This window comes from Ambystoma mexicanum, unplaced genomic scaffold (assembly GCF_040938575.1).
Source record: "Ambystoma mexicanum isolate Mex_15411 unplaced genomic scaffold, UKY_AmexF1_1 Mex_scaf106, whole genome shotgun sequence".
NCBI lineage: Eukaryota > Metazoa > Chordata > Amphibia > Caudata > Ambystomatidae > Ambystoma > Ambystoma mexicanum.
Window position 1 is genome coordinate 676,586 of NW_027182332.1, and position 21,254 is coordinate 697,839.

The following is a 21,254-nucleotide window of genomic DNA, read 5'->3' on the forward strand; positions in this document are numbered from 1 at the left end:
CCATTTCTCAATTGCCTTTCAAAACTGCAAGGTCTAGCCGACTAGATGCTTAAAAGTACAAAACTCACTAGGCCCAGAGCCTACGGCCACACCACACTGAATGCGCCCGATCTCGTCTGATCTCGGAAGCTAAGCAGTGTCGGGCCTAGTTAGTACCTGGATGGGAGACCGCCTGGGAATACCAGGTGCTGTAGGCTTTTTTGTGCTCCAAATTCAGGAAGTGAGCCATTTCTCAATTGCCTTTCAAAACTGCAAGGTCTAGCCGACTAGATGCTTAAAAGTACAAAACTCACTAGGCCCAGAGCCTACGGCCACACCACACTGAATGCGCCCGATCTCGTCTGATCTCGGAAGCTAAGCAGTGTCGGGCCTAGTTAGTACCTGGATGGGAGACCGCCTGGGAATACCAGGTGCTGTAGGCTATTTTGTGCTCCATGATTAGTAATTGCACAACTTCTCAATTACTTTTCAAATTTGGTATGTTTCCAAAATAATTTTATCCCGTTTTATAGCGGAAATGTTGGACAACATTATGAGGGCTGGAGCTACCTATTTACATATAATTAGCATACAGGTAGTGTGTTCATGGGTAATAAATCGACTTTCACATGTAATGCAGTACAGAGAATATTGAGTCCTTCAAGAGGCATGAAAGAAAGCCGTTATTGTGTTGATTGTTCTCTCCACCTCCCTGCAACAGAAACAGGATGGATGGATTAAAGTTATCCTACCAGACATAGGAGTCCTGAATGGGCCCACCAGTCTTATATATCTCGCCTGATCGAGCCTGATCGAGCGCTGATCGAGCGATGAGCGTGGTATCATGTTGCAAGTGGCTGCATGGCTTAGCTTACTAAATGCAAATGCATAAGAGTAATATTCTTAGCATTTCTAGAGCCTACGGCCACACCACACTGAATGCGCCCGATCTCGTCTGATCTCGGAAGCTAAGCAGTGTCGGGCCTAGTTAGTACCTGGATGGGAGACCGCCTGGGAATACCAGGTGCTGTAGGCTTTTTTGTGCTCCAAGTTCAGGAAGTGAGCCATTTCTCAATTGCCTTTCAAAACTGCAAGGTCTAGCCGACTAGATGCTTAAAAGTACAAAACTCACTAGGCCCAGAGCCTACGGCCACACCACACTGAATGCGCCCGATCTCGTCTGATCTCGGAAGCTAAGCAGTGTCGGGCCTAGTTAGTACCTGGATGGGAGACCGCCTGGGAATACCAGGTGCTGTAGGCTTTTTTGTGCTCCAAGTTCAGGAAGTGAGCCATTTCTCAATTGCCTTTCAAAACTGCAAGGTCTAGCCGACTAGATGCTTAAAAGTACAAAACTCACTAGGCTCAGAGCCTACGGCCACACCACACTGAATGCGCCCGATCTCGTCTGATCTCGGAAGCTAAGCAGTGTCGGGCCTAGTTAGTACCTGGATGGGAGACCGCCTGGGAATACCAGGTGCTGTAGGCTTTTTTGTGCTCCAAGTTCAGGAAGTGAGCCATTTCTCAATTGCCTTTCAAAACTGCAAGGTCTAGCCGACTAGATGCTTAAAAGTACAAAACTCACTAGGCCCAGAGCCTACGGCCACACCACACTGAATGCGCCCGATCTCGTCTGATCTCGGAAGCTAAGCAGTGTCGGGCCTAGTTAGTACCTGGATGGGAGACCGCCTGGGAATACCAGGTGCTGTAGGCTATTTTGTGCTCCATGATTAGTAATTGCACAACTTCTCAATTACTTTTCAAATTTGGTATGTTTCCAAAATAATTTTATCCCGTTTTATAGCGGAAATGTTGGACAACATTATGAGGGCTGGAGCTACCTATTTACATATAATTAGCATACAGGTAGTGTGTTCATGGGTAATAAATCGACTTTCACATGTAATGCAGTACAGAGAATATTGAGTCATTCAAGAGGCATGAAAGAAAGCCGTTATTGTGTTGATTGTTCTCTCCACCTCCCTGCAACAGAAACAGGATGGATGGATTAAAGTTATCCTACCAGACATAGGAGTCCTGAATGGGCCCACCAGTCTTATATATCTCGCCTGATCGAGCCTGATCGAGCGCTGATCGAGCGATGAGCGTGGTATCATGTTGCAAGTGGCTGCATGGCTTAGCTTACTAAATGCAAATGCATAAGAGTAATATTCTTAGCATTTCTAGAGCCTACGGCCACACCACACTGAATGCGCCCGATCTCGTCTGATCTCGGAAGCTAAGCAGTGTCGGGCCTAGTTAGTACCTGGATGGGAGACCGCCTGGGAATACCAGGTGCTGTAGGCTTTTTTGTGCTCCAAGTTCAGGAAGTGAGCCATTTCTCAATTGCCTTTCAAAACTGCAAGGTCTAGCCGACTAGATGCTTAAAAGTACAAAACTCACGAGGCCCAGAGCCTACGGCCACACCACACTGAATGCGCCCGATCTCGTCTGATCTCGGAAGCTAAGCAGTGTCGGGCCTAGTTAGTACCTGGATGGGAGACCGCCTGGGAATACCAGGTGCTGTAGGCTTTTTTGTGCTCCAAGTTCAGGAAGTGAGCCATTTCTCAATTGCCTTTCAAAACTGCAAGGTCTAGCCGACTAGATGCTTAAAAGTACAAAACTCACTAAGACCAGAGCCTACGGCCACACCACACTGAATGCGCCCGATCTCGTCTGATCTCGGAAGCTAAGCAGTGTCGGGCCTAGTTAGTACCTGGATGGGAGACCGCCTGGGAATACCAGGTGCTGTAGGCTTTTTTGTGCTCCAAGTTCAGGAAGTGAGCCATTTCTCAATTGCCTTTCAAAACTGCAAGGTCTAGCCGACTAGATGCTTAAAAGTACAAAACTCACTAGGCCCAGAGCCTACGGCCACACCACACTGAATGCGCCCGATCTCGTCTGATCTCGGAAGCTAAGCAGTGTCGGGCCTAGTTAGTACCTGGATGGGAGACCGCCTGGGAATACCAGGTGCTGTAGGCTATTTTGTGCTCCATGATTAGTAATTGCACAACTTCTCAATTACTTTTCAAATTTGGTATGTTTCCAAAATAATTTTATCCCGTTTTATAGCGGAAATGTTGGACAACATTATGAGGGCTGGAGCTACCTATTTACATATAATTAGCATACAGGTAGTGTGTTCATGGGTAATAAATCGACTTTCACATGTAATGCAGTACAGAGAATATTGAGTCCTTCAAGAGGCATGAAAGAAAGCCGTTATTGTGTTGATTGTTCTCTCCACCTCCCTGCAACAGAAACAGGATGGATGGATTAAAGTTATCCTACCAGACATAGGAGTCCTGAATGGGCCCACCAGTCTTATATATCTCGCCTGATCGAGCCTGATCGAGCGCTGATCGAGCGATGAGCGTGGTATCATGTTGCAAGTGGCTGCATGGCTTAGCTTACTAAATGCAAATGCATAAGAGTAATATTCTTAGCATTTCTAGAGCCTACGGCCACACCACACTGAATGCGCCCGATCTCGTCTGATCTCGGAAGCTAAGCAGTGTCGGGCCTAGTTAGTACCTGGATGGGAGACCGCCTGGGAATACCAGGTGCTGTAGGCTTTTTTGTGCTCCAAGTTCAGGAAGTGAGCCATTTCTCAATTGCCTTTCAAAACTGCAAGGTCTAGCCGACTAGATGCTTAAAAGTACAAAACTCACTAGGCCCAGAGCCTACGGCCACACCACACTGAATGCGCCCGATCTCGTCTGATCTCGGAAGCTAAGCAGTGTCGGGCCTAGTTAGTACCTGGATGGGAGACCGCCTGGGAATACCAGGTGCTGTAGGCTTTTTTGTGCTCCAAGTTCAGGAAGTGAGCCATTTCTCAATTGCCTTTCAAAACTGCAAGGTCTAGCCGACTAGATGCTTAAAAGTACAAAACTCACTAGACTCAGAGCCTACGGCCACACCACACTGAATGCGCCCGATCTCGTCTGATCTCGGAAGCTAAGCAGTGTCGGGCCTAGTTAGTACCTGGATGGGAGACCGCCTGGGAATACCAGGTGCTGTAGGCTTTTTTGTGCTCCAAGTTCAGGAAGTGAGCCATTTCTCAATTGCCTTTCAAAACTGCAAGGTCTAGCCGACTAGATGCTTAAAAGTACAAAACTCACTAGGCCCAGAGCCTACGGCCACACCACACTGAATGCGCCCGATCTCGTCTGATCTCGGAAGCTAAGCAGTGTCGGGCCTAGTTAGTACCTGGATGGGAGACCGCCTGGGAATACCAGGTGCTGTAGGCTATTTTGTGCTCCATGATTAGTAATTGCACAACTTCTCAATTACTTTTCAAATTTGGTATGTTTCCAAAATAATTTTATCCCGTTTTATAGCGGAAATGTTGGACAACATTATGAGGGCTGGAGCTACCTATTTACATATAATTAGCATACAGGTAGTGTGTTCATGGGTAATAAATCGACTTTCACATGTAATGCAGTACAGAGAATATTGAGTCATTCAAGAGGCATGAAAGAAAGCCGTTATTGTGTTGATTGTTCTCTCCACCTCCCTGCAACAGAAACAGGATGGATGGATTAAAGTTATCCTACCAGACATAGGAGTCCTGAATGGGCCCACCAGTCTTATATATCTCGCCTGATCGAGCCTGATCGAGCGCTGATCGAGCGATGAGCGTGGTATCATGTTGCAAGTGGCTGCATGGCTTAGCTTACTAAATGCAAATGCATAAGAGTAATATTCTTAGCATTTCTAGAGCCTACGGCCACACCACACTGAATGCGCCCGATCTCGTCTGATCTCGGAAGCTAAGCAGTGTCGGGCCTAGTTAGTACCTGGATGGGAGACCGCCTGGGAATACCAGGTGCTGTAGGCTTTTTTGTGCTCCAAGTTCAGGAAGTGAGCCATTTCTCAATTGCCTTTCAAAACTGCAAGGTCTAGCCGACTAGATGCTTAAAAGTACAAAACTCACGAGGCCCAGAGCCTACGGCCACACCACACTGAATGCGCCCGATCTCGTCTGATCTCGGAAGCTAAGCAGTGTCGGGCCTAGTTAGTACCTGGATGGGAGACCGCCTGGGAATACCAGGTGCTGTAGGCTTTTTTGTGCTCCAAGTTCAGGAAGTGAGCCATTTCTCAATTGCCTTTCAAAACTGCAAGGTCTAGCCGACTAGATGCTTAAAAGTACAAAACTCACTAAGACCAGAGCCTACGGCCACACCACACTGAATGCGCCCGATCTCGTCTGATCTCGGAAGCTAAGCAGTGTCGGGCCTAGTTAGTACCTGGATGGGAGACCGCCTGGGAATACCAGGTGCTGTAGGCTTTTTTGTGCTCCAAGTTCAGGAAGTGAGCCATTTCTCAATTGCCTTTCAAAACTGCAAGGTCTAGCCGACTAGATGCTTAAAAGTACAAAACTCACTAGGCCCAGAGCCTACGGCCACACCACACTGAATGCGCCCGATCTCGTCTGATCTCGGAAGCTAAGCAGTGTCGGGCCTAGTTAGTACCTGGATGGGAGACCGCCTGGGAATACCAGGTGCTGTAGGCTATTTTGTGCTCCATGATTAGTAATTGCACAACTTCTCAATTACTTTTCAAATTTGGTATGTTTCCAAAATAATTTTATCCCGTTTTATAGCGGAAATGTTGGACAACATTATGAGGGCTGGAGCTACCTATTTACATATAATTAGCATACAGGTAGTGTGTTCATGGGTAATAAATCGACTTTCACATGTAATGCAGTACAGAGAATATTGAGTCATTCAAGAGGCATGAAAGAAAGCCGTTATTGTGTTGATTGTTCTCTCCACCTCCCTGCAACAGAAACAGGATGGATGGATTAAAGTTATCCTACCAGACATAGGAGTCCTGAATGGGCCCACCAGTCTTATATATCTCGCCTGATCGAGCCTGATCGAGCGCTGATCGAGCGATGAGCGTGGTATCATGTTGCAAGTGGCTGCATGGCTTAGCTTACTAAATGCAAATGCATAAGAGTAATATTCTTAGCATTTCTAGAGCCTACGGCCACACCACACTGAATGCGCCCGATCTCGTCTGATCTCGGAAGCTAAGCAGTGTCGGGCCTAGTTAGTACCTGGATGGGAGACCGCCTGGGAATACCAGGTGCTGTAGGCTTTTTTGTGCTCCAAGTTCAGGAAGTGAGCCATTTCTCAATTGCCTTTCAAAACTGCAAGGTCTAGCCGACTAGATGCTTAAAAGTACAAAACTCACGAGGCCCAGAGCCTACGGCCACACCACACTGAATGCGCCCGATCTCGTCTGATCTCGGAAGCTAAGCAGTGTCGGGCCTAGTTAGTACCTGGATGGGAGACCGCCTGGGAATACCAGGTGCTGTAGGCTTTTTTGTGCTCCAAGTTCAGGAAGTGAGCCATTTCTCAATTGCCTTTCAAAACTGCAAGGTCTAGCCGACTAGATGCTTAAAAGTACAAAACTCACTAAGACCAGAGCCTACGGCCACACCACACTGAATGCGCCCGATCTCGTCTGATCTCGGAAGCTAAGCAGTGTCGGGCCTAGTTAGTACCTGGATGGGAGACCGCCTGGGAATACCAGGTGCTGTAGGCTTTTTTGTGCTCCAAGTTCAGGAAGTGAGCCATTTCTCAATTGCCTTTCAAAACTGCAAGGTCTAGCCGACTAGATGCTTAAAAGTACAAAACTCACTAGGCCCAGAGCCTACGGCCACACCACACTGAATGCGCCCGATCTCGTCTGATCTCGGAAGCTAAGCAGTGTCGGGCCTAGTTAGTACCTGGATGGGAGACCGCCTGGGAATACCAGGTGCTGTAGGCTATTTTGTGCTCCATGATTAGTAATTGCACAACTTCTCAATTACTTTTCAAATTTGGTATGTTTCCAAAATAATTTTATCCCGTTTTATAGCGGAAATGTTGGACAACATTATGAGGGCTGGAGCTACCTATTTACATATAATTAGCATACAGGTAGTGTGTTCATGGGTAATAAATCGACTTTCACATGTAATGCAGTACAGAGAATATTGAGTCATTCAAGAGGCATGAAAGAAAGCCGTTATTGTGTTGATTGTTCTCTCCACCTCCCTGCAACAGAAACAGGATGGATGGATTAAAGTTATCCTACCAGACATAGGAGTCCTGAATGGGCCCACCAGTCTTATATATCTCGCCTGATCGAGCCTGATCGAGCGCTGATCGAGCGATGAGCGTGGTATCATGTTGCAAGTGGCTGCATGGCTTAGCTTACTAAATGCAAATGCATAAGAGTAATATTCTTAGCATTTCTAGAGCCTACGGCCACACCACACTGAATGCGCCCGATCTCGTCTGATCTCGGAAGCTAAGCAGTGTCGGGCCTAGTTAGTACCTGGATGGGAGACCGCCTGGGAATACCAGGTGCTGTAGGCTTTTTTGTGCTCCAAGTTCAGGAAGTGAGCCATTTCTCAATTGCCTTTCAAAACTGCAAGGTCTAGCCGACTAGATGCTTAAAAGTACAAAACTCACGAGGCCCAGAGCCTACGGCCACACCACACTGAATGCGCCCGATCTCGTCTGATCTCGGAAGCTAAGCAGTGTCGGGCCTAGTTAGTACCTGGATGGGAGACCGCCTGGGAATACCAGGTGCTGTAGGCTTTTTTGTGCTCCAAGTTCAGGAAGTGAGCCATTTCTCAATTGCCTTTCAAAACTGCAAGGTCTAGCCGACTAGATGCTTAAAAGTACAAAACTCACTAAGACCAGAGCCTACGGCCACACCACACTGAATGCGCCCGATCTCGTCTGATCTCGGAAGCTAAGCAGTGTCGGGCCTAGTTAGTACCTGGATGGGAGACCGCCTGGGAATACCAGGTGCTGTAGGCTTTTTTGTGCTCCAAGTTCAGGAAGTGAGCCATTTCTCAATTGCCTTTCAAAACTGCAAGGTCTAGCCGACTAGATGCTTAAAAGTACAAAACTCACTAGGCCCAGAGCCTACGGCCACACCACACTGAATGCGCCCGATCTCGTCTGATCTCGGAAGCTAAGCAGTGTCGGGCCTAGTTAGTACCTGGATGGGAGACCGCCTGGGAATACCAGGTGCTGTAGGCTATTTTGTGCTCCATGATTAGTAATTGCACAACTTCTCAATTACTTTTCAAATTTGGTATGTTTCCAAAATAATTTTATCCCGTTTTATAGCGGAAATGTTGGACAACATTATGAGGGCTGGAGCTACCTATTTACATATAATTAGCATACAGGTAGTGTGTTCATGGGTAATAAATCGACTTTCACATGTAATGCAGTACAGAGAATATTGAGTCATTCAAGAGGCATGAAAGAAAGCCGTTATTGTGTTGATTGTTCTCTCCACCTCCCTGCAACAGAAACAGGATGGATGGATTAAAGTTATCCTACCAGACATAGGAGTCCTGAATGGGCCCACCAGTCTTATATATCTCGCCTGATCGAGCCTGATCGAGCGCTGATCGAGCGATGAGCGTGGTATCATGTTGCAAGTGGCTGCATGGCTTAGCTTACTAAATGCAAATGCATAAGAGTAATATTCTTAGCATTTCTAGAGCCTACGGCCACACCACACTGAATGCGCCCGATCTCGTCTGATCTCGGAAGCTAAGCAGTGTCGGGCCTAGTTAGTACCTGGATGGGAGACCGCCTGGGAATACCAGGTGCTGTAGGCTTTTTTGTGCTCCAAGTTCAGGAAGTGAGCCATTTCTCAATTGCCTTTCAAAACTGCAAGGTCTAGCCGACTAGATGCTTAAAAGTACAAAACTCACGAGGCCCAGAGCCTATGGCCACACCACACTGAATGCGCCCGATCTCGTCTGATCTCGGAAGCTAAGCAGTGTCGGGCCTAGTTAGTACCTGGATGGGAGACCGCCTGGGAATACCAGGTGCTGTAGGCTTTTTTGTGCTCCAAGTTCAGGAAGTGAGCCATTTCTCAATTGCCTTTCAAAACTGCAAGGTCTAGCCGACTAGATGCTTAAAAGTACAAAACTCACTAAGACCAGAGCCTACGGCCACACCACACTGAATGCGCCCGATCTCGTCTGATCTCGGAAGCTAAGCAGTGTCGGGCCTAGTTAGTACCTGGATGGGAGACCGCCTGGGAATACCAGGTGCTGTAGGCTTTTTTGTGCTCCAAGTTCAGGAAGTGAGCCATTTCTCAATTGCCTTTCAAAACTGCAAGGTCTAGCCGACTAGATGCTTAAAAGTACAAAACTCACTAGGCCCAGAGCCTACGGCCACACCACACTGAATGCGCCCGATCTCGTCTGATCTCGGAAGCTAAGCAGTGTCGGGCCTAGTTAGTACCTGGATGGGAGACCGCCTGGGAATACCAGGTGCTGTAGGCTATTTTGTGCTCCATGATTAGTAATTGCACAACTTCTCAATTACTTTTCAAATTTGGTATGTTTCCAAAATAATTTTATCCCGTTTTATAGCGGAAATGTTGGACAACATTATGAGGGCTGGAGCTACCTATTTACATATAATTAGCATACAGGTAGTGTGTTCATGGGTAATAAATCGACTTTCACATGTAATGCAGTTACAGAGAATATTGAGTCATTCAAGAGGCATGAAAGAAAGCCGTTATTGTGTTGATTGTTCTCTCCACCTCCCTGCAACAGAAACAGGATGGATGGATTAAAGTTATCCTACCAGACATAGGAGTCCTGAATGGGCCCACCAGTCTTATATATCTCGCCTGATCGAGCCTGATCGAGCGCTGATCGAGCGATGAGCGTGGTATCATGTTGCAAGTGGCTGCATGGCTTAGCTTACTAAATGCAAATGCATAAGAGTAATATTCTTAGCATTTCTAGAGCCTACGGCCACACCACACTGAATGCGCCCGATCTCGTCTGATCTCGGAAGCTAAGCAGTGTCGGGCCTAGTTAGTACCTGGATGGGAGACCGCCTGGGAATACCAGGTGCTGTAGGCTTTTTTGTGCTCCAAGTTCAGGAAGTGAGCCATTTCTCAATTGCCTTTCAAAACTGCAAGGTCTAGCCGACTAGATGCTTAAAAGTACAAAACTCACGAGGCCCAGAGCCTACGGCCACACCACACTGAATGCGCCCGATCTCGTCTGATCTCGGAAGCTAAGCAGTGTCGGGCCTAGTTAGTACCTGGATGGGAGACCGCCTGGGAATACCAGGTGCTGTAGGCTTTTTTGTGCTCCAAGTTCAGGAAGTGAGCCATTTCTCAATTGCCTTTCAAAACTGCAAGGTCTAGCCGACTAGATGCTTAAAAGTACAAAACTCACTAAGACCAGAGCCTACGGCCACACCACACTGAATGCGCCCGATCTCGTCTGATCTCGGAAGCTAAGCAGTGTCGGGCCTAGTTAGTACCTGGATGGGAGACCGCCTGGGAATACCAGGTGCTGTAGGCTTTTTTGTGCTCCAAGTTCAGGAAGTGAGCCATTTCTCAATTGCCTTTCAAAACTGCAAGGTCTAGCCGACTAGATGCTTAAAAGTACAAAACTCACTAGCCCAGAGCCTACGGCCACACCACACTGAATGCGCCCGATCTCGTCTGATCTCGGAAGCTAAGCAGTGTCGGGCCTAGTTAGTACCTGGATGGGAGACCGCCTGGGAATACCAGGTGCTGTAGGCTTTTTTGTGCTCCAAGTTCAGGAAGTGAGCCATTTCTCAATTGCCTTTCAAAACTGCAAGGTCTAGCCGACTAGATGCTTAAAAGTACAAAACTCACTAGGCCCAGAGCCTACGGCCACACCACACTGAATGCGCCCGATCTCGTCTGATCTCGGAAGCTAAGCAGTGTCGGGCCTAGTTAGTACCTGGATGGGAGACCGCCTGGGAATACCAGGTGCTGTAGGCTTTTTTGTGCTCCAAATTCAGGAAGTGAGCCATTTCTCAATTGCCTTTCAAAACTGCAAGGTCTAGCCGACTAGATGCTTAAAAGTACAAAACTCACTAGGCCCAGAGCCTACGGCCACACCACACTGAATGCGCCCGATCTCGTCTGATCTCGGAAGCTAAGCAGTGTCGGGCCTAGTTAGTACCTGGATGGGAGACCGCCTGGGAATACCAGGTGCTGTAGGCTATTTTGTGCTCCATGATTAGTAATTGCACAACTTCTCAATTACTTTTCAAATTTGGTATGTTTCCAAAATAATTTTATCCCGTTTTATAGCGGAAATGTTGGACAACATTATGAGGGCTGGAGCTACCTATTTACATATAATTAGCATACAGGTAGTGTGTTCATGGGTAATAAATCGACTTTCACATGTAATGCAGTACAGAGAATATTGAGTCCTTCAAGAGGCATGAAAGAAAGCCGTTATTGTGTTGATTGTTCTCTCCACCTCCCTGCAACAGAAACAGGATGGATGGATTAAAGTTATCCTACCAGACATAGGAGTCCTGAATGGGCCCACCAGTCTTATATATCTCGCCTGATCGAGCCTGATCGAGCGCTGATCGAGCGATGAGCGTGGTATCATGTTGCAAGTGGCTGCATGGCTTAGCTTACTAAATGCAAATGCATAAGAGTAATATTCTTAGCATTTCTAGAGCCTACGGCCACACCACACTGAATGCGCCCGATCTCGTCTGATCTCGGAAGCTAAGCAGTGTCGGGCCTAGTTAGTACCTGGATGGGAGACCGCCTGGGAATACCAGGTGCTGTAGGCTTTTTTGTGCTCCAAGTTCAGGAAGTGAGCCATTTCTCAATTGCCTTTCAAAACTGCAAGGTCTAGCCGACTAGATGCTTAAAAGTACAAAACTCACTAGGCCCAGAGCCTACGGCCACACCACACTGAATGCGCCCGATCTCGTCTGATCTCGGAAGCTAAGCAGTGTCGGGCCTAGTTAGTACCTGGATGGGAGACCGCCTGGGAATACCAGGTGCTGTAGGCTTTTTTGTGCTCCAAGTTCAGGAAGTGAGCCATTTCTCAATTGCCTTTCAAAACTGCAAGGTCTAGCCGACTAGATGCTTAAAAGTACAAAACTCACTAGGCTCAGAGCCTACGGCCACACCACACTGAATGCGCCCGATCTCGTCTGATCTCGGAAGCTAAGCAGTGTCGGGCCTAGTTAGTACCTGGATGGGAGACCGCCTGGGAATACCAGGTGCTGTAGGCTTTTTTGTGCTCCAAGTTCAGGAAGTGAGCCATTTCTCAATTGCCTTTCAAAACTGCAAGGTCTAGCCGACTAGATGCTTAAAAGTACAAAACTCACTAGGCCCAGAGCCTACGGCCACACCACACTGAATGCGCCCGATCTCGTCTGATCTCGGAAGCTAAGCAGTGTCGGGCCTAGTTAGTACCTGGATGGGAGACCGCCTGGGAATACCAGGTGCTGTAGGCTATTTTGTGCTCCATGATTAGTAATTGCACAACTTCTCAATTACTTTTCAAATTTGGTATGTTTCCAAAATAATTTTATCCCGTTTTATAGCGGAAATGTTGGACAACATTATGAGGGCTGGAGCTACCTATTTACATATAATTAGCATACAGGTAGTGTGTTCATGGGTAATAAATCGACTTTCACATGTAATGCAGTACAGAGAATATTGAGTCATTCAAGAGGCATGAAAGAAAGCCGTTATTGTGTTGATTGTTCTCTCCACCTCCCTGCAACAGAAACAGGATGGATGGATTAAAGTTATCCTACCAGACATAGGAGTCCTGAATGGGCCCACCAGTCTTATATATCTCGCCTGATCGAGCCTGATCGAGCGCTGATCGAGCGATGAGCGTGGTATCATGTTGCAAGTGGCTGCATGGCTTAGCTTACTAAATGCAAATGCATAAGAGTAATATTCTTAGCATTTCTAGAGCCTACGGCCACACCACACTGAATGCGCCCGATCTCGTCTGATCTCGGAAGCTAAGCAGTGTCGGGCCTAGTTAGTACCTGGATGGGAGACCGCCTGGGAATACCAGGTGCTGTAGGCTTTTTTGTGCTCCAAGTTCAGGAAGTGAGCCATTTCTCAATTGCCTTTCAAAACTGCAAGGTCTAGCCGACTAGATGCTTAAAAGTACAAAACTCACGAGGCCCAGAGCCTACGGCCACACCACACTGAATGCGCCCGATCTCGTCTGATCTCGGAAGCTAAGCAGTGTCGGGCCTAGTTAGTACCTGGATGGGAGACCGCCTGGGAATACCAGGTGCTGTAGGCTTTTTTGTGCTCCAAGTTCAGGAAGTGAGCCATTTCTCAATTGCCTTTCAAAACTGCAAGGTCTAGCCGACTAGATGCTTAAAAGTACAAAACTCACTAAGACCAGAGCCTACGGCCACACCACACTGAATGCGCCCGATCTCGTCTGATCTCGGAAGCTAAGCAGTGTCGGGCCTAGTTAGTACCTGGATGGGAGACCGCCTGGGAATACCAGGTGCTGTAGGCTTTTTTGTGCTCCAAGTTCAGGAAGTGAGCCATTTCTCAATTGCCTTTCAAAACTGCAAGGTCTAGCCGACTAGATGCTTAAAAGTACAAAACTCACTAGGCCCAGAGCCTACGGCCACACCACACTGAATGCGCCCGATCTCGTCTGATCTCGGAAGCTAAGCAGTGTCGGGCCTAGTTAGTACCTGGATGGGAGACCGCCTGGGAATACCAGGTGCTGTAGGCTATTTTGTGCTCCATGATTAGTAATTGCACAACTTCTCAATTACTTTTCAAATTTGGTATGTTTCCAAAATAATTTTATCCCGTTTTATAGCGGAAATGTTGGACAACATTATGAGGGCTGGAGCTACCTATTTACATATAATTAGCATACAGGTAGTGTGTTCATGGGTAATAAATCGACTTTCACATGTAATGCAGTACAGAGAATATTGAGTCATTCAAGAGGCATGAAAGAAAGCCGTTATTGTGTTGATTGTTCTCTCCACCTCCCTGCAACAGAAACAGGATGGATGGATTAAAGTTATCCTACCAGACATAGGAGTCCTGAATGGGCCCACCAGTCTTATATATCTCGCCTGATCGAGCCTGATCGAGCGCTGATCGAGCGATGAGCGTGGTATCATGTTGCAAGTGGCTGCATGGCTTAGCTTACTAAATGCAAATGCATAAGAGTAATATTCTTAGCATTTCTAGAGCCTACGGCCACACCACACTGAATGCGCCCGATCTCGTCTGATCTCGGAAGCTAAGCAGTGTCGGGCCTAGTTAGTACCTGGATGGGAGACCGCCTGGGAATACCAGGTGCTGTAGGCTTTTTTGTGCTCCAAGTTCAGGAAGTGAGCCATTTCTCAATTGCCTTTCAAAACTGCAAGGTCTAGCCGACTAGATGCTTAAAAGTACAAAACTCACGAGGCCCAGAGCCTACGGCCACACCACACTGAATGCGCCCGATCTCGTCTGATCTCGGAAGCTAAGCAGTGTCGGGCCTAGTTAGTACCTGGATGGGAGACCGCCTGGGAATACCAGGTGCTGTAGGCTTTTTTGTGCTCCAAGTTCAGGAAGTGAGCCATTTCTCAATTGCCTTTCAAAACTGCAAGGTCTAGCCGACTAGATGCTTAAAAGTACAAAACTCACTAAGACCAGAGCCTACGGCCACACCACACTGAATGCGCCCGATCTCGTCTGATCTCGGAAGCTAAGCAGTGTCGGGCCTAGTTAGTACCTGGATGGGAGACCGCCTGGGAATACCAGGTGCTGTAGGCTTTTTTGTGCTCCAAGTTCAGGAAGTGAGCCATTTCTCAATTGCCTTTCAAAACTGCAAGGTCTAGCCGACTAGATGCTTAAAAGTACAAAACTCACTAGGCCCAGAGCCTACGGCCACACCACACTGAATGCGCCCGATCTCGTCTGATCTCGGAAGCTAAGCAGTGTCGGGCCTAGTTAGTACCTGGATGGGAGACCGCCTGGGAATACCAGGTGCTGTAGGCTATTTTGTGCTCCATGATTAGTAATTGCACAACTTCTCAATTACTTTTCAAATTTGGTATGTTTCCAAAATAATTTTATCCCGTTTTATAGCGGAAATGTTGGACAACATTATGAGGGCTGGAGCTACCTATTTACATATAATTAGCATACAGGTAGTGTGTTCATGGGTAATAAATCGACTTTCACATGTAATGCAGTACAGAGAATATTGAGTCATTCAAGAGGCATGAAAGAAAGCCGTTATTGTGTTGATTGTTCTCTCCACCTCCCTGCAACAGAAACAGGATGGATGGATTAAAGTTATCCTACCAGACATAGGAGTCCTGAATGGGCCCACCAGTCTTATATATCTCGCCTGATCGAGCCTGATCGAGCGCTGATCGAGCGATGAGCGTGGTATCATGTTGCAAGTGGCTGCATGGCTTAGCTTACTAAATGCAAATGCATAAGAGTAATATTCTTAGCATTTCTAGAGCCTACGGCCACACCACACTGAATGCGCCCGATCTCGTCTGATCTCGGAAGCTAAGCAGTGTCGGGCCTAGTTAGTACCTGGATGGGAGACCGCCTGGGAATACCAGGTGCTGTAGGCTTTTTTGTGCTCCAAGTTCAGGAAGTGAGCCATTTCTCAATTGCCTTTCAAAACTGCAAGGTCTAGCCGACTAGATGCTTAAAAGTACAAAACTCACGAGGCCCAGAGCCTACGGCCACACCACACTGAATGCGCCCGATCTCGTCTGATCTCGGAAGCTAAGCAGTGTCGGGCCTAGTTAGTACCTGGATGGGAGACCGCCTGGGAATACCAGGTGCTGTAGGCTTTTTTGTGCTCCAAGTTCAGGAAGTGAGCCATTTCTCAATTGCCTTTCAAAACTGCAAGGTCTAGCCGACTAGATGCTTAAAAGTACAAAACTCACTAAGACCAGAGCCTACGGCCACACCACACTGAATGCGCCCGATCTCGTCTGATCTCGGAAGCTAAGCAGTGTCGGGCCTAGTTAGTACCTGGATGGGAGACCGCCTGGGAATACCAGGTGCTGTAGGCTTTTTTGTGCTCCAAGTTCAGGAAGTGAGCCATTTCTCAATTGCCTTTCAAAACTGCAAGGTCTAGCCGACTAGATGCTTAAAAGTACAAAACTCACTAGGCCCAGAGCCTACGGCCACACCACACTGAATGCGCCCGATCTCGTCTGATCTCGGAAGCTAAGCAGTGTCGGGCCTAGTTAGTACCTGGATGGGAGACCGCCTGGGAATACCAGGTGCTGTAGGCTATTTTGTGCTCCATGATTAGTAATTGCACAACTTCTCAATTACTTTTCAAATTTGGTATGTTTCCAAAATAATTTTATCCCGTTTTATAGCGGAAATGTTGGACAACATTATGAGGGCTGGAGCTACCTATTTACATATAATTAGCATACAGGTAGTGTGTTCATGGGTAATAAATCGACTTTCACATGTAATGCAGTACAGAGAATATTGAGTCATTCAAGAGGCATGAAAGAAAGCCGTTATTGTGTTGATTGTTCTCTCCACCTCCCTGCAACAGAAACAGGATGGATGGATTAAAGTTATCCTACCAGACATAGGAGTCCTGAATGGGCCCACCAGTCTTATATATCTCGCCTGATCGAGCCTGATCGAGCGCTGATCGAGCGATGAGCGTGGTATCATGTTGCAAGTGGCTGCATGGCTTAGCTTACTAAATGCAAATGCATAAGAGTAATATTCTTAGCATTTCTAGAGCCTACGGCCACACCACACTGAATGCGCCCGATCTCGTCTGATCTCGGAAGCTAAGCAGTGTCGGGCCTAGTTAGTACCTGGATGGGAGACCGCCTGGGAATACCAGGTGCTGTAGGCTTTTTTGTGCTCCAAGTTCAGGAAGTGAGCCATTTCTCAATTGCCTTTCAAAACTGCAAGGTCTAGCCGACTAGATGCTTAAAAGTACAAAACTCACGAGGCCCAGAGCCTACGGCCACACCACACTGAATGCGCCCGATCTCGTCTGATCTCGGAAGCTAAGCAGTGTCGGGCCTAGTTAGTACCTGGATGGGAGACCGCCTGGGAATACCAGGTGCTGTAGGCTTTTTTGTGCTCCAAGTTCAGGAAGTGAGCCATTTCTCAATTGCCTTTCAAAACTGCAAGGTCTAGCCGACTAGATGCTTAAAAGTACAAAACTCACTAAGACCAGAGCCTACGGCCACACCACACTGAATGCGCCCGATCTCGTCTGATCTCGGAAGCTAAGCAGTGTCGGGCCTAGTTAGTACCTGGATGGGAGACCGCCTGGGAATACCAGGTGCTGTAGGCTTTTTTGTGCTCCAAGTTCAGGAAGTGAGCCATTTCTCAATTGCCTTTCAAAACTGCAAGGTCTAGCCGACTAGATGCTTAAAAGTACAAAACTCACTAGGCCCAGAGCCTACGGCCACACCACACTGAATGCGCCCGATCTCGTCTGATCTCGGAAGCTAAGCAGTGTCGGGCCTAGTTAGTACCTGGATGGGAGACCGCCTGGGAATACCAGGTGCTGTAGGCTATTTTGTGCTCCATGATTAGTAATTGCACAACTTCTCAATTACTTTTCAAATTTGGTATGTTTCCAAAATAATTTTATCCCGTTTTATAGCGGAAATGTTGGACAACATTATGAGGGCTGGAGCTACCTATTTACATATAATTAGCATACAGGTAGTGTGTTCATGGGTAATAAATCGACTTTCACATGTAATGCAGTACAGAGAATATTGAGTCATTCAAGAGGCATGAAAGAAAGCCGTTATTGTGTTGATTGTTCTCTCCACCTCCCTGCAACAGAAACAGGATGGATGGATTAAAGTTATCCTACCAGACATAGGAGTCCTGAATGGGCCCACCAGTCTTATATATCTCGCCTGATCGAGCCTGATCGAGCGCTGATCGAGCGATGAGCGTGGTATCATGTTGCAAGTGGCTGCATGGCTTAGCTTACTAAATGCAAATGCATAAGAGTAATATTCTTAGCATTTCTAGAGCCTACGGCCACACCACACTGAATGCGCCCGATCTCGTCTGATCTCGGAAGCTAAGCAGTGTCGGGCCTAGTTAGTACCTGGATGGGAGACCGCCTGGGAATACCAGGTGCTGTAGGCTTTTTTGTGCTCCAAGTTCAGGAAGTGAGCCATTTCTCAATTGCCTTTCAAAACTGCAAGGTCTAGCCGACTAGATGCTTAAAAGTACAAAACTCACGAGGCCCAGAGCCTATGGCCACACCACACTGAATGCGCCCGATCTCGTCTGATCTCGGAAGCTAAGCAGTGTCGGGCCTAGTTAGTACCTGGATGGGAGACCGCCTGGGAATACCAGGTGCTGTAGGCTTTTTTGTGCTCCAAGTTCAGGAAGTGAGCCATTTCTCAATTGCCTTTCAAAACTGCAAGGTCTAGCCGACTAGATGCTTAAAAGTACAAAACTCACTAAGACCAGAGCCTACGGCCACACCACACTGAATGCGCCCGATCTCGTCTGATCTCGGAAGCTAAGCAGTGTCGGGCCTAGTTAGTACCTGGATGGGAGACCGCCTGGGAATACCAGGTGCTGTAGGCTTTTTTGTGCTCCAAGTTCAGGAAGTGAGCCATTTCTCAATTGCCTTTCAAAACTGCAAGGTCTAGCCGACTAGATGCTTAAAAGTACAAAACTCACTAGGCCCAGAGCCTACGGCCACACCACACTGAATGCGCCCGATCTCGTCTGATCTCGGAAGCTAAGCAGTGTCGGGCCTAGTTAGTACCTGGATGGGAGACCGCCTGGGAATACCAGGTGCTGTAGGCTATTTTGTGCTCCATGATTAGTAATTGCACAACTTCTCAATTACTTTTCAAATTTGGTATGTTTCCAAAATAATTTTATCCCGTTTTATAGCGGAAATGTTGGACAACATTATGAGGGCTGGAGCTACCTATTTACATATAATTAGCATACAGGTAGTGTGTTCATGGGTAATAAATCGACTTTCACATGTAATGCAGTACAGAGAATATTGAGTCATTCAAGAGGCATGAAAGAAAGCCGTTATTGTGTTGATTGTTCTCTCCACCTCCCTGCAACAGAAACAGGATGGATGGATTAAAGTTATCCTACCAGACATAGGAGTCCTGAATGGGCCCACCAGTCTTATATATCTCGCCTGATCGAGCCTGATCGAGCGCTGATCGAGCGATGAGCGTGGTATCATGTTGCAAGTGGCTGCATGGCTTAGCTTACTAAATGCAAATGCATAAGAGTAATATTCTTAGCATTTCTAGAGCCTACGGCCACACCACACTGAATGCGCCCGATCTCGTCTGATCTCGGAAGCTAAGCAGTGTCGGGCCTAGTTAGTACCTGGATGGGAGACCGCCTGGGAATACCAGGTGCTGTAGGCTTTTTTGTGCTCCAAGTTCAGGAAGTGAGCCATTTCTCAATTGCCTTTCAAAACTGCAAGGTCTAGCCGACTAGATGCTTAAAAGTACAAAACTCACGAGGCCCAGAGCCTACGGCCACACCACACTGAATGCGCCCGATCTCGTCTGATCTCGGAAGCTAAGCAGTGTCGGGCCTAGTTAGTACCTGGATGGGAGACCGCCTGGGAATACCAGGTGCTGTAGGCTTTTTTGTGCTCCAAGTTCAGGAAGTGAGCCATTTCTCAATTGCCTTTCAAAACTGCAAGGTCTAGCCGACTAGATGCTTAAAAGTACAAAACTCACTAAGACCAGAGCCTACGGCCACACCACACTGAATGCGCCCGATCTCGTCTGATCTCGGAAGCTAAGCAGTGTCGGGCCTAGTTAGTACCTGGATGGGAGACCGCCTGGGAATACCAGGTGCTGTAGGCTTTTTTGTGCTCCAAGTTCAGGAAGTGAGCCATTTCTCAATTGCCTTTCAAAACTGCAAGGTCTAGCCGACTAGATGCTTAAAAGTACAAAACTCACTAGGCCCAGAGCCTACGGCCACACCACACTGAATGCGCCCGATCTCGTCTGATCTCGGAAGCTAAGCAGTGTCGGGCCTAGTTAGTACCTGGATGGGAGACCGCCTGGGAATACCAGGTGCTGTAGGCTTTTTTGTGCTCCAAGTTCAGGAAGTGAGCCATTTCTCAATTGCCTTTCAAAACTGCAAGGTCTAGCCGACTAGATGCTTAAAAGTACAAAACTCACTAGGCCCAGAGCCTACGGCCACACCACACTGAATGCGCCCGATCTCGTCTGATCTCGGAAGCTAAGCAGTGTCGGGCCTAGTTAGTACCTGGATGGGAGACCGCCTGGGAATACCAGGTGCTGTAGGCTTTTTTGTGCTCCAAATTCAGGAAGTGAGCCATTTCTCAATTGCCTTTCAAAACTGCAAGGTCTAGCCGACTAGATGCTTAAAAGTACAAAACTCACTAGGCCCAGAGCCTACGGCCACACCACACTGAATGCGCCCGATCTCGTCTGATCTCGGAAGCTAAGCAGTGTCGGGCCTAGTTAGTACCTGGATGGGAGACCGCCTGGGAATACCAGGTGCTGTAGGCTATTTTGTGCTCCATGATTAGTAATTGCACAACTTCTCAATTACTTTTCAAATTTGGTATGTTTCCAAAATAATTTTATCCCGTTTTATAGCGGAAATGTTGGACAACATTATGAGGGCTGGAGCTACCTATTTACATATAATTAGCATACAGGTAGTGTGTTCATGGGTAATAAATCGACTTTCACATGTAATGCAGTACAGAGAATATTGAGTCCTTCAAGAGGCATGAAAGAAAGCCGTTATTGTGTTGATTGTTCTCTCCACCTCCCTGCAACAGAAACAGGATGGATGGATTAAAGTTATCCTACCAGACATAGGAGTCCTGAATGGGCCCACCAGTCTTATATATCTCGCCTGATCGAGCCTGATCGAGCGCTGATCGAGCGATGAGCGTGGTATCATGTTGCAAGTGGCTGCATGGCTTAGCTTACTAAATGCAAATGCATAAGAGTAATATTCTTAGCATTTCTAGAGCCTACGGCCACACCACACTGAATGCGCCCGATCTCGTCTGATCTCGGAAGCTAAGCAGTGTCGGGCCTAGTTAGTACCTGGATGGGAGACCGCCTGGGAATACCAGGTGCTGTAGGCTTTTTTGTGCTCCAAGTTCAGGAAGTGAGCCATTTCTCAATTGCCTTTCAAAACTGCAAGGTCTAGCCGACTAGATGCTTAAAAGTACAAAACTCACTAGGCCCAGAGCCTACGGCCACACCACACTGAATGCGCCCGATCTCGTCTGATCTCGGAAGCTAAGCAGTGTCGGGCCTAGTTAGTACCTGGATGGGAGACCGCCTGGGAATACCAGGTGCTGTAGGCTTTTTTGTGCTCCAAGTTCAGGAAGTGAGCCATTTCTCAATTGCCTTTCAAAACTGCAAGGTCTAGCCGACTAGATGCTTAAAAGTACAAAACTC

The 21,254-nt window shown here is 47.5% G+C and overlaps 68 non-coding genes across 68 annotated transcripts; all 68 read left to right on the plus strand.

Annotated features, from left to right (window-relative positions):
- The first annotated feature begins 78 nt into the window (after positions 1 to 78).
- LOC138552380 (5S ribosomal RNA) lies at positions 79 to 197 on the plus strand. The gene has a single exon (XR_011296062.1). It is a non-coding gene; the product is annotated as a 5S ribosomal RNA (ribosomal RNA).
- A 106-nt stretch (positions 198 to 303) lies between these two features.
- On the plus strand, positions 304 to 422 carry LOC138552381 (5S ribosomal RNA). The gene has a single exon (XR_011296063.1). It is a non-coding gene; the product is annotated as a 5S ribosomal RNA (ribosomal RNA).
- A 474-nt stretch (positions 423 to 896) lies between these two features.
- LOC138552382 (5S ribosomal RNA) lies at positions 897 to 1,015 on the plus strand. The gene has a single exon (XR_011296064.1). It is a non-coding gene; the product is annotated as a 5S ribosomal RNA (ribosomal RNA).
- Positions 1,016 to 1,121: 106 nt separating this feature from the next.
- LOC138552383 (5S ribosomal RNA) lies at positions 1,122 to 1,240 on the plus strand. Its single transcript, XR_011296065.1, has one exon. It is a non-coding gene; the product is annotated as a 5S ribosomal RNA (ribosomal RNA).
- A 106-nt stretch (positions 1,241 to 1,346) lies between these two features.
- LOC138552385 (5S ribosomal RNA) lies at positions 1,347 to 1,465 on the plus strand. Its single transcript, XR_011296067.1, has one exon. It is a non-coding gene; the product is annotated as a 5S ribosomal RNA (ribosomal RNA).
- A 106-nt stretch (positions 1,466 to 1,571) lies between these two features.
- LOC138552386 (5S ribosomal RNA) lies at positions 1,572 to 1,690 on the plus strand. Its single transcript, XR_011296068.1, has one exon. It is a non-coding gene; the product is annotated as a 5S ribosomal RNA (ribosomal RNA).
- A 474-nt stretch (positions 1,691 to 2,164) lies between these two features.
- On the plus strand, positions 2,165 to 2,283 carry LOC138552387 (5S ribosomal RNA). The gene has a single exon (XR_011296069.1). It is a non-coding gene; the product is annotated as a 5S ribosomal RNA (ribosomal RNA).
- Positions 2,284 to 2,389: 106 nt separating this feature from the next.
- Positions 2,390 to 2,508, plus strand: LOC138552388 (5S ribosomal RNA). The gene has a single exon (XR_011296070.1). It is a non-coding gene; the product is annotated as a 5S ribosomal RNA (ribosomal RNA).
- A 106-nt stretch (positions 2,509 to 2,614) lies between these two features.
- On the plus strand, positions 2,615 to 2,733 carry LOC138552389 (5S ribosomal RNA). The gene has a single exon (XR_011296071.1). It is a non-coding gene; the product is annotated as a 5S ribosomal RNA (ribosomal RNA).
- A 106-nt stretch (positions 2,734 to 2,839) lies between these two features.
- On the plus strand, positions 2,840 to 2,958 carry LOC138552390 (5S ribosomal RNA). The gene has a single exon (XR_011296072.1). It is a non-coding gene; the product is annotated as a 5S ribosomal RNA (ribosomal RNA).
- Positions 2,959 to 3,432: 474 nt separating this feature from the next.
- Positions 3,433 to 3,551, plus strand: LOC138552391 (5S ribosomal RNA). The gene has a single exon (XR_011296073.1). It is a non-coding gene; the product is annotated as a 5S ribosomal RNA (ribosomal RNA).
- A 106-nt stretch (positions 3,552 to 3,657) lies between these two features.
- Positions 3,658 to 3,776, plus strand: LOC138552392 (5S ribosomal RNA). Its single transcript, XR_011296074.1, has one exon. It is a non-coding gene; the product is annotated as a 5S ribosomal RNA (ribosomal RNA).
- Positions 3,777 to 3,882: 106 nt separating this feature from the next.
- LOC138552393 (5S ribosomal RNA) lies at positions 3,883 to 4,001 on the plus strand. The gene has a single exon (XR_011296075.1). It is a non-coding gene; the product is annotated as a 5S ribosomal RNA (ribosomal RNA).
- A 106-nt stretch (positions 4,002 to 4,107) lies between these two features.
- Positions 4,108 to 4,226, plus strand: LOC138552394 (5S ribosomal RNA). Its single transcript, XR_011296076.1, has one exon. It is a non-coding gene; the product is annotated as a 5S ribosomal RNA (ribosomal RNA).
- Positions 4,227 to 4,700: 474 nt separating this feature from the next.
- LOC138552396 (5S ribosomal RNA) lies at positions 4,701 to 4,819 on the plus strand. Its single transcript, XR_011296078.1, has one exon. It is a non-coding gene; the product is annotated as a 5S ribosomal RNA (ribosomal RNA).
- A 106-nt stretch (positions 4,820 to 4,925) lies between these two features.
- Positions 4,926 to 5,044, plus strand: LOC138552397 (5S ribosomal RNA). Its single transcript, XR_011296079.1, has one exon. It is a non-coding gene; the product is annotated as a 5S ribosomal RNA (ribosomal RNA).
- Positions 5,045 to 5,150: 106 nt separating this feature from the next.
- On the plus strand, positions 5,151 to 5,269 carry LOC138552398 (5S ribosomal RNA). The gene has a single exon (XR_011296080.1). It is a non-coding gene; the product is annotated as a 5S ribosomal RNA (ribosomal RNA).
- Positions 5,270 to 5,375: 106 nt separating this feature from the next.
- On the plus strand, positions 5,376 to 5,494 carry LOC138552399 (5S ribosomal RNA). The gene has a single exon (XR_011296081.1). It is a non-coding gene; the product is annotated as a 5S ribosomal RNA (ribosomal RNA).
- A 474-nt stretch (positions 5,495 to 5,968) lies between these two features.
- On the plus strand, positions 5,969 to 6,087 carry LOC138552400 (5S ribosomal RNA). Its single transcript, XR_011296082.1, has one exon. It is a non-coding gene; the product is annotated as a 5S ribosomal RNA (ribosomal RNA).
- A 106-nt stretch (positions 6,088 to 6,193) lies between these two features.
- LOC138552401 (5S ribosomal RNA) lies at positions 6,194 to 6,312 on the plus strand. The gene has a single exon (XR_011296083.1). It is a non-coding gene; the product is annotated as a 5S ribosomal RNA (ribosomal RNA).
- A 106-nt stretch (positions 6,313 to 6,418) lies between these two features.
- Positions 6,419 to 6,537, plus strand: LOC138552402 (5S ribosomal RNA). The gene has a single exon (XR_011296084.1). It is a non-coding gene; the product is annotated as a 5S ribosomal RNA (ribosomal RNA).
- A 106-nt stretch (positions 6,538 to 6,643) lies between these two features.
- LOC138552403 (5S ribosomal RNA) lies at positions 6,644 to 6,762 on the plus strand. The gene has a single exon (XR_011296085.1). It is a non-coding gene; the product is annotated as a 5S ribosomal RNA (ribosomal RNA).
- A 474-nt stretch (positions 6,763 to 7,236) lies between these two features.
- On the plus strand, positions 7,237 to 7,355 carry LOC138552404 (5S ribosomal RNA). Its single transcript, XR_011296086.1, has one exon. It is a non-coding gene; the product is annotated as a 5S ribosomal RNA (ribosomal RNA).
- Positions 7,356 to 7,461: 106 nt separating this feature from the next.
- Positions 7,462 to 7,580, plus strand: LOC138552405 (5S ribosomal RNA). The gene has a single exon (XR_011296087.1). It is a non-coding gene; the product is annotated as a 5S ribosomal RNA (ribosomal RNA).
- A 106-nt stretch (positions 7,581 to 7,686) lies between these two features.
- Positions 7,687 to 7,805, plus strand: LOC138552407 (5S ribosomal RNA). The gene has a single exon (XR_011296089.1). It is a non-coding gene; the product is annotated as a 5S ribosomal RNA (ribosomal RNA).
- Positions 7,806 to 7,911: 106 nt separating this feature from the next.
- On the plus strand, positions 7,912 to 8,030 carry LOC138552408 (5S ribosomal RNA). The gene has a single exon (XR_011296090.1). It is a non-coding gene; the product is annotated as a 5S ribosomal RNA (ribosomal RNA).
- A 474-nt stretch (positions 8,031 to 8,504) lies between these two features.
- LOC138552409 (5S ribosomal RNA) lies at positions 8,505 to 8,623 on the plus strand. Its single transcript, XR_011296091.1, has one exon. It is a non-coding gene; the product is annotated as a 5S ribosomal RNA (ribosomal RNA).
- Positions 8,624 to 8,729: 106 nt separating this feature from the next.
- On the plus strand, positions 8,730 to 8,848 carry LOC138552500 (5S ribosomal RNA). The gene has a single exon (XR_011296182.1). It is a non-coding gene; the product is annotated as a 5S ribosomal RNA (ribosomal RNA).
- A 106-nt stretch (positions 8,849 to 8,954) lies between these two features.
- Positions 8,955 to 9,073, plus strand: LOC138552410 (5S ribosomal RNA). The gene has a single exon (XR_011296092.1). It is a non-coding gene; the product is annotated as a 5S ribosomal RNA (ribosomal RNA).
- Positions 9,074 to 9,179: 106 nt separating this feature from the next.
- LOC138552411 (5S ribosomal RNA) lies at positions 9,180 to 9,298 on the plus strand. The gene has a single exon (XR_011296093.1). It is a non-coding gene; the product is annotated as a 5S ribosomal RNA (ribosomal RNA).
- Positions 9,299 to 9,773: 475 nt separating this feature from the next.
- On the plus strand, positions 9,774 to 9,892 carry LOC138552412 (5S ribosomal RNA). Its single transcript, XR_011296094.1, has one exon. It is a non-coding gene; the product is annotated as a 5S ribosomal RNA (ribosomal RNA).
- A 106-nt stretch (positions 9,893 to 9,998) lies between these two features.
- On the plus strand, positions 9,999 to 10,117 carry LOC138552413 (5S ribosomal RNA). The gene has a single exon (XR_011296095.1). It is a non-coding gene; the product is annotated as a 5S ribosomal RNA (ribosomal RNA).
- A 106-nt stretch (positions 10,118 to 10,223) lies between these two features.
- Positions 10,224 to 10,342, plus strand: LOC138552414 (5S ribosomal RNA). Its single transcript, XR_011296096.1, has one exon. It is a non-coding gene; the product is annotated as a 5S ribosomal RNA (ribosomal RNA).
- A 105-nt stretch (positions 10,343 to 10,447) lies between these two features.
- On the plus strand, positions 10,448 to 10,566 carry LOC138552415 (5S ribosomal RNA). Its single transcript, XR_011296097.1, has one exon. It is a non-coding gene; the product is annotated as a 5S ribosomal RNA (ribosomal RNA).
- Positions 10,567 to 10,672: 106 nt separating this feature from the next.
- Positions 10,673 to 10,791, plus strand: LOC138552416 (5S ribosomal RNA). Its single transcript, XR_011296098.1, has one exon. It is a non-coding gene; the product is annotated as a 5S ribosomal RNA (ribosomal RNA).
- Positions 10,792 to 10,897: 106 nt separating this feature from the next.
- On the plus strand, positions 10,898 to 11,016 carry LOC138552418 (5S ribosomal RNA). The gene has a single exon (XR_011296100.1). It is a non-coding gene; the product is annotated as a 5S ribosomal RNA (ribosomal RNA).
- A 474-nt stretch (positions 11,017 to 11,490) lies between these two features.
- Positions 11,491 to 11,609, plus strand: LOC138552419 (5S ribosomal RNA). Its single transcript, XR_011296101.1, has one exon. It is a non-coding gene; the product is annotated as a 5S ribosomal RNA (ribosomal RNA).
- Positions 11,610 to 11,715: 106 nt separating this feature from the next.
- On the plus strand, positions 11,716 to 11,834 carry LOC138552420 (5S ribosomal RNA). The gene has a single exon (XR_011296102.1). It is a non-coding gene; the product is annotated as a 5S ribosomal RNA (ribosomal RNA).
- A 106-nt stretch (positions 11,835 to 11,940) lies between these two features.
- LOC138552421 (5S ribosomal RNA) lies at positions 11,941 to 12,059 on the plus strand. Its single transcript, XR_011296103.1, has one exon. It is a non-coding gene; the product is annotated as a 5S ribosomal RNA (ribosomal RNA).
- Positions 12,060 to 12,165: 106 nt separating this feature from the next.
- LOC138552422 (5S ribosomal RNA) lies at positions 12,166 to 12,284 on the plus strand. The gene has a single exon (XR_011296104.1). It is a non-coding gene; the product is annotated as a 5S ribosomal RNA (ribosomal RNA).
- Positions 12,285 to 12,758: 474 nt separating this feature from the next.
- Positions 12,759 to 12,877, plus strand: LOC138552424 (5S ribosomal RNA). The gene has a single exon (XR_011296106.1). It is a non-coding gene; the product is annotated as a 5S ribosomal RNA (ribosomal RNA).
- Positions 12,878 to 12,983: 106 nt separating this feature from the next.
- On the plus strand, positions 12,984 to 13,102 carry LOC138552425 (5S ribosomal RNA). The gene has a single exon (XR_011296107.1). It is a non-coding gene; the product is annotated as a 5S ribosomal RNA (ribosomal RNA).
- A 106-nt stretch (positions 13,103 to 13,208) lies between these two features.
- On the plus strand, positions 13,209 to 13,327 carry LOC138552426 (5S ribosomal RNA). The gene has a single exon (XR_011296108.1). It is a non-coding gene; the product is annotated as a 5S ribosomal RNA (ribosomal RNA).
- Positions 13,328 to 13,433: 106 nt separating this feature from the next.
- Positions 13,434 to 13,552, plus strand: LOC138552427 (5S ribosomal RNA). Its single transcript, XR_011296109.1, has one exon. It is a non-coding gene; the product is annotated as a 5S ribosomal RNA (ribosomal RNA).
- A 474-nt stretch (positions 13,553 to 14,026) lies between these two features.
- Positions 14,027 to 14,145, plus strand: LOC138552428 (5S ribosomal RNA). Its single transcript, XR_011296110.1, has one exon. It is a non-coding gene; the product is annotated as a 5S ribosomal RNA (ribosomal RNA).
- Positions 14,146 to 14,251: 106 nt separating this feature from the next.
- LOC138552430 (5S ribosomal RNA) lies at positions 14,252 to 14,370 on the plus strand. Its single transcript, XR_011296112.1, has one exon. It is a non-coding gene; the product is annotated as a 5S ribosomal RNA (ribosomal RNA).
- A 106-nt stretch (positions 14,371 to 14,476) lies between these two features.
- On the plus strand, positions 14,477 to 14,595 carry LOC138552431 (5S ribosomal RNA). Its single transcript, XR_011296113.1, has one exon. It is a non-coding gene; the product is annotated as a 5S ribosomal RNA (ribosomal RNA).
- A 106-nt stretch (positions 14,596 to 14,701) lies between these two features.
- LOC138552432 (5S ribosomal RNA) lies at positions 14,702 to 14,820 on the plus strand. The gene has a single exon (XR_011296114.1). It is a non-coding gene; the product is annotated as a 5S ribosomal RNA (ribosomal RNA).
- A 474-nt stretch (positions 14,821 to 15,294) lies between these two features.
- LOC138552433 (5S ribosomal RNA) lies at positions 15,295 to 15,413 on the plus strand. Its single transcript, XR_011296115.1, has one exon. It is a non-coding gene; the product is annotated as a 5S ribosomal RNA (ribosomal RNA).
- Positions 15,414 to 15,519: 106 nt separating this feature from the next.
- LOC138552434 (5S ribosomal RNA) lies at positions 15,520 to 15,638 on the plus strand. Its single transcript, XR_011296116.1, has one exon. It is a non-coding gene; the product is annotated as a 5S ribosomal RNA (ribosomal RNA).
- A 106-nt stretch (positions 15,639 to 15,744) lies between these two features.
- Positions 15,745 to 15,863, plus strand: LOC138552435 (5S ribosomal RNA). The gene has a single exon (XR_011296117.1). It is a non-coding gene; the product is annotated as a 5S ribosomal RNA (ribosomal RNA).
- A 106-nt stretch (positions 15,864 to 15,969) lies between these two features.
- Positions 15,970 to 16,088, plus strand: LOC138552436 (5S ribosomal RNA). Its single transcript, XR_011296118.1, has one exon. It is a non-coding gene; the product is annotated as a 5S ribosomal RNA (ribosomal RNA).
- Positions 16,089 to 16,562: 474 nt separating this feature from the next.
- LOC138552437 (5S ribosomal RNA) lies at positions 16,563 to 16,681 on the plus strand. Its single transcript, XR_011296119.1, has one exon. It is a non-coding gene; the product is annotated as a 5S ribosomal RNA (ribosomal RNA).
- Positions 16,682 to 16,787: 106 nt separating this feature from the next.
- On the plus strand, positions 16,788 to 16,906 carry LOC138552438 (5S ribosomal RNA). Its single transcript, XR_011296120.1, has one exon. It is a non-coding gene; the product is annotated as a 5S ribosomal RNA (ribosomal RNA).
- Positions 16,907 to 17,012: 106 nt separating this feature from the next.
- LOC138552439 (5S ribosomal RNA) lies at positions 17,013 to 17,131 on the plus strand. The gene has a single exon (XR_011296121.1). It is a non-coding gene; the product is annotated as a 5S ribosomal RNA (ribosomal RNA).
- Positions 17,132 to 17,237: 106 nt separating this feature from the next.
- On the plus strand, positions 17,238 to 17,356 carry LOC138552441 (5S ribosomal RNA). Its single transcript, XR_011296123.1, has one exon. It is a non-coding gene; the product is annotated as a 5S ribosomal RNA (ribosomal RNA).
- A 474-nt stretch (positions 17,357 to 17,830) lies between these two features.
- Positions 17,831 to 17,949, plus strand: LOC138552442 (5S ribosomal RNA). The gene has a single exon (XR_011296124.1). It is a non-coding gene; the product is annotated as a 5S ribosomal RNA (ribosomal RNA).
- A 106-nt stretch (positions 17,950 to 18,055) lies between these two features.
- LOC138552501 (5S ribosomal RNA) lies at positions 18,056 to 18,174 on the plus strand. Its single transcript, XR_011296183.1, has one exon. It is a non-coding gene; the product is annotated as a 5S ribosomal RNA (ribosomal RNA).
- Positions 18,175 to 18,280: 106 nt separating this feature from the next.
- Positions 18,281 to 18,399, plus strand: LOC138552443 (5S ribosomal RNA). The gene has a single exon (XR_011296125.1). It is a non-coding gene; the product is annotated as a 5S ribosomal RNA (ribosomal RNA).
- A 106-nt stretch (positions 18,400 to 18,505) lies between these two features.
- Positions 18,506 to 18,624, plus strand: LOC138552444 (5S ribosomal RNA). The gene has a single exon (XR_011296126.1). It is a non-coding gene; the product is annotated as a 5S ribosomal RNA (ribosomal RNA).
- Positions 18,625 to 19,098: 474 nt separating this feature from the next.
- LOC138552445 (5S ribosomal RNA) lies at positions 19,099 to 19,217 on the plus strand. Its single transcript, XR_011296127.1, has one exon. It is a non-coding gene; the product is annotated as a 5S ribosomal RNA (ribosomal RNA).
- A 106-nt stretch (positions 19,218 to 19,323) lies between these two features.
- On the plus strand, positions 19,324 to 19,442 carry LOC138552446 (5S ribosomal RNA). Its single transcript, XR_011296128.1, has one exon. It is a non-coding gene; the product is annotated as a 5S ribosomal RNA (ribosomal RNA).
- A 106-nt stretch (positions 19,443 to 19,548) lies between these two features.
- On the plus strand, positions 19,549 to 19,667 carry LOC138552447 (5S ribosomal RNA). The gene has a single exon (XR_011296129.1). It is a non-coding gene; the product is annotated as a 5S ribosomal RNA (ribosomal RNA).
- A 106-nt stretch (positions 19,668 to 19,773) lies between these two features.
- Positions 19,774 to 19,892, plus strand: LOC138552448 (5S ribosomal RNA). Its single transcript, XR_011296130.1, has one exon. It is a non-coding gene; the product is annotated as a 5S ribosomal RNA (ribosomal RNA).
- A 106-nt stretch (positions 19,893 to 19,998) lies between these two features.
- LOC138552449 (5S ribosomal RNA) lies at positions 19,999 to 20,117 on the plus strand. The gene has a single exon (XR_011296131.1). It is a non-coding gene; the product is annotated as a 5S ribosomal RNA (ribosomal RNA).
- A 106-nt stretch (positions 20,118 to 20,223) lies between these two features.
- On the plus strand, positions 20,224 to 20,342 carry LOC138552450 (5S ribosomal RNA). Its single transcript, XR_011296132.1, has one exon. It is a non-coding gene; the product is annotated as a 5S ribosomal RNA (ribosomal RNA).
- A 474-nt stretch (positions 20,343 to 20,816) lies between these two features.
- LOC138552452 (5S ribosomal RNA) lies at positions 20,817 to 20,935 on the plus strand. The gene has a single exon (XR_011296134.1). It is a non-coding gene; the product is annotated as a 5S ribosomal RNA (ribosomal RNA).
- Positions 20,936 to 21,041: 106 nt separating this feature from the next.
- LOC138552453 (5S ribosomal RNA) lies at positions 21,042 to 21,160 on the plus strand. The gene has a single exon (XR_011296135.1). It is a non-coding gene; the product is annotated as a 5S ribosomal RNA (ribosomal RNA).
- The last annotated feature ends 94 nt before the right edge of the window (positions 21,161 to 21,254 follow it).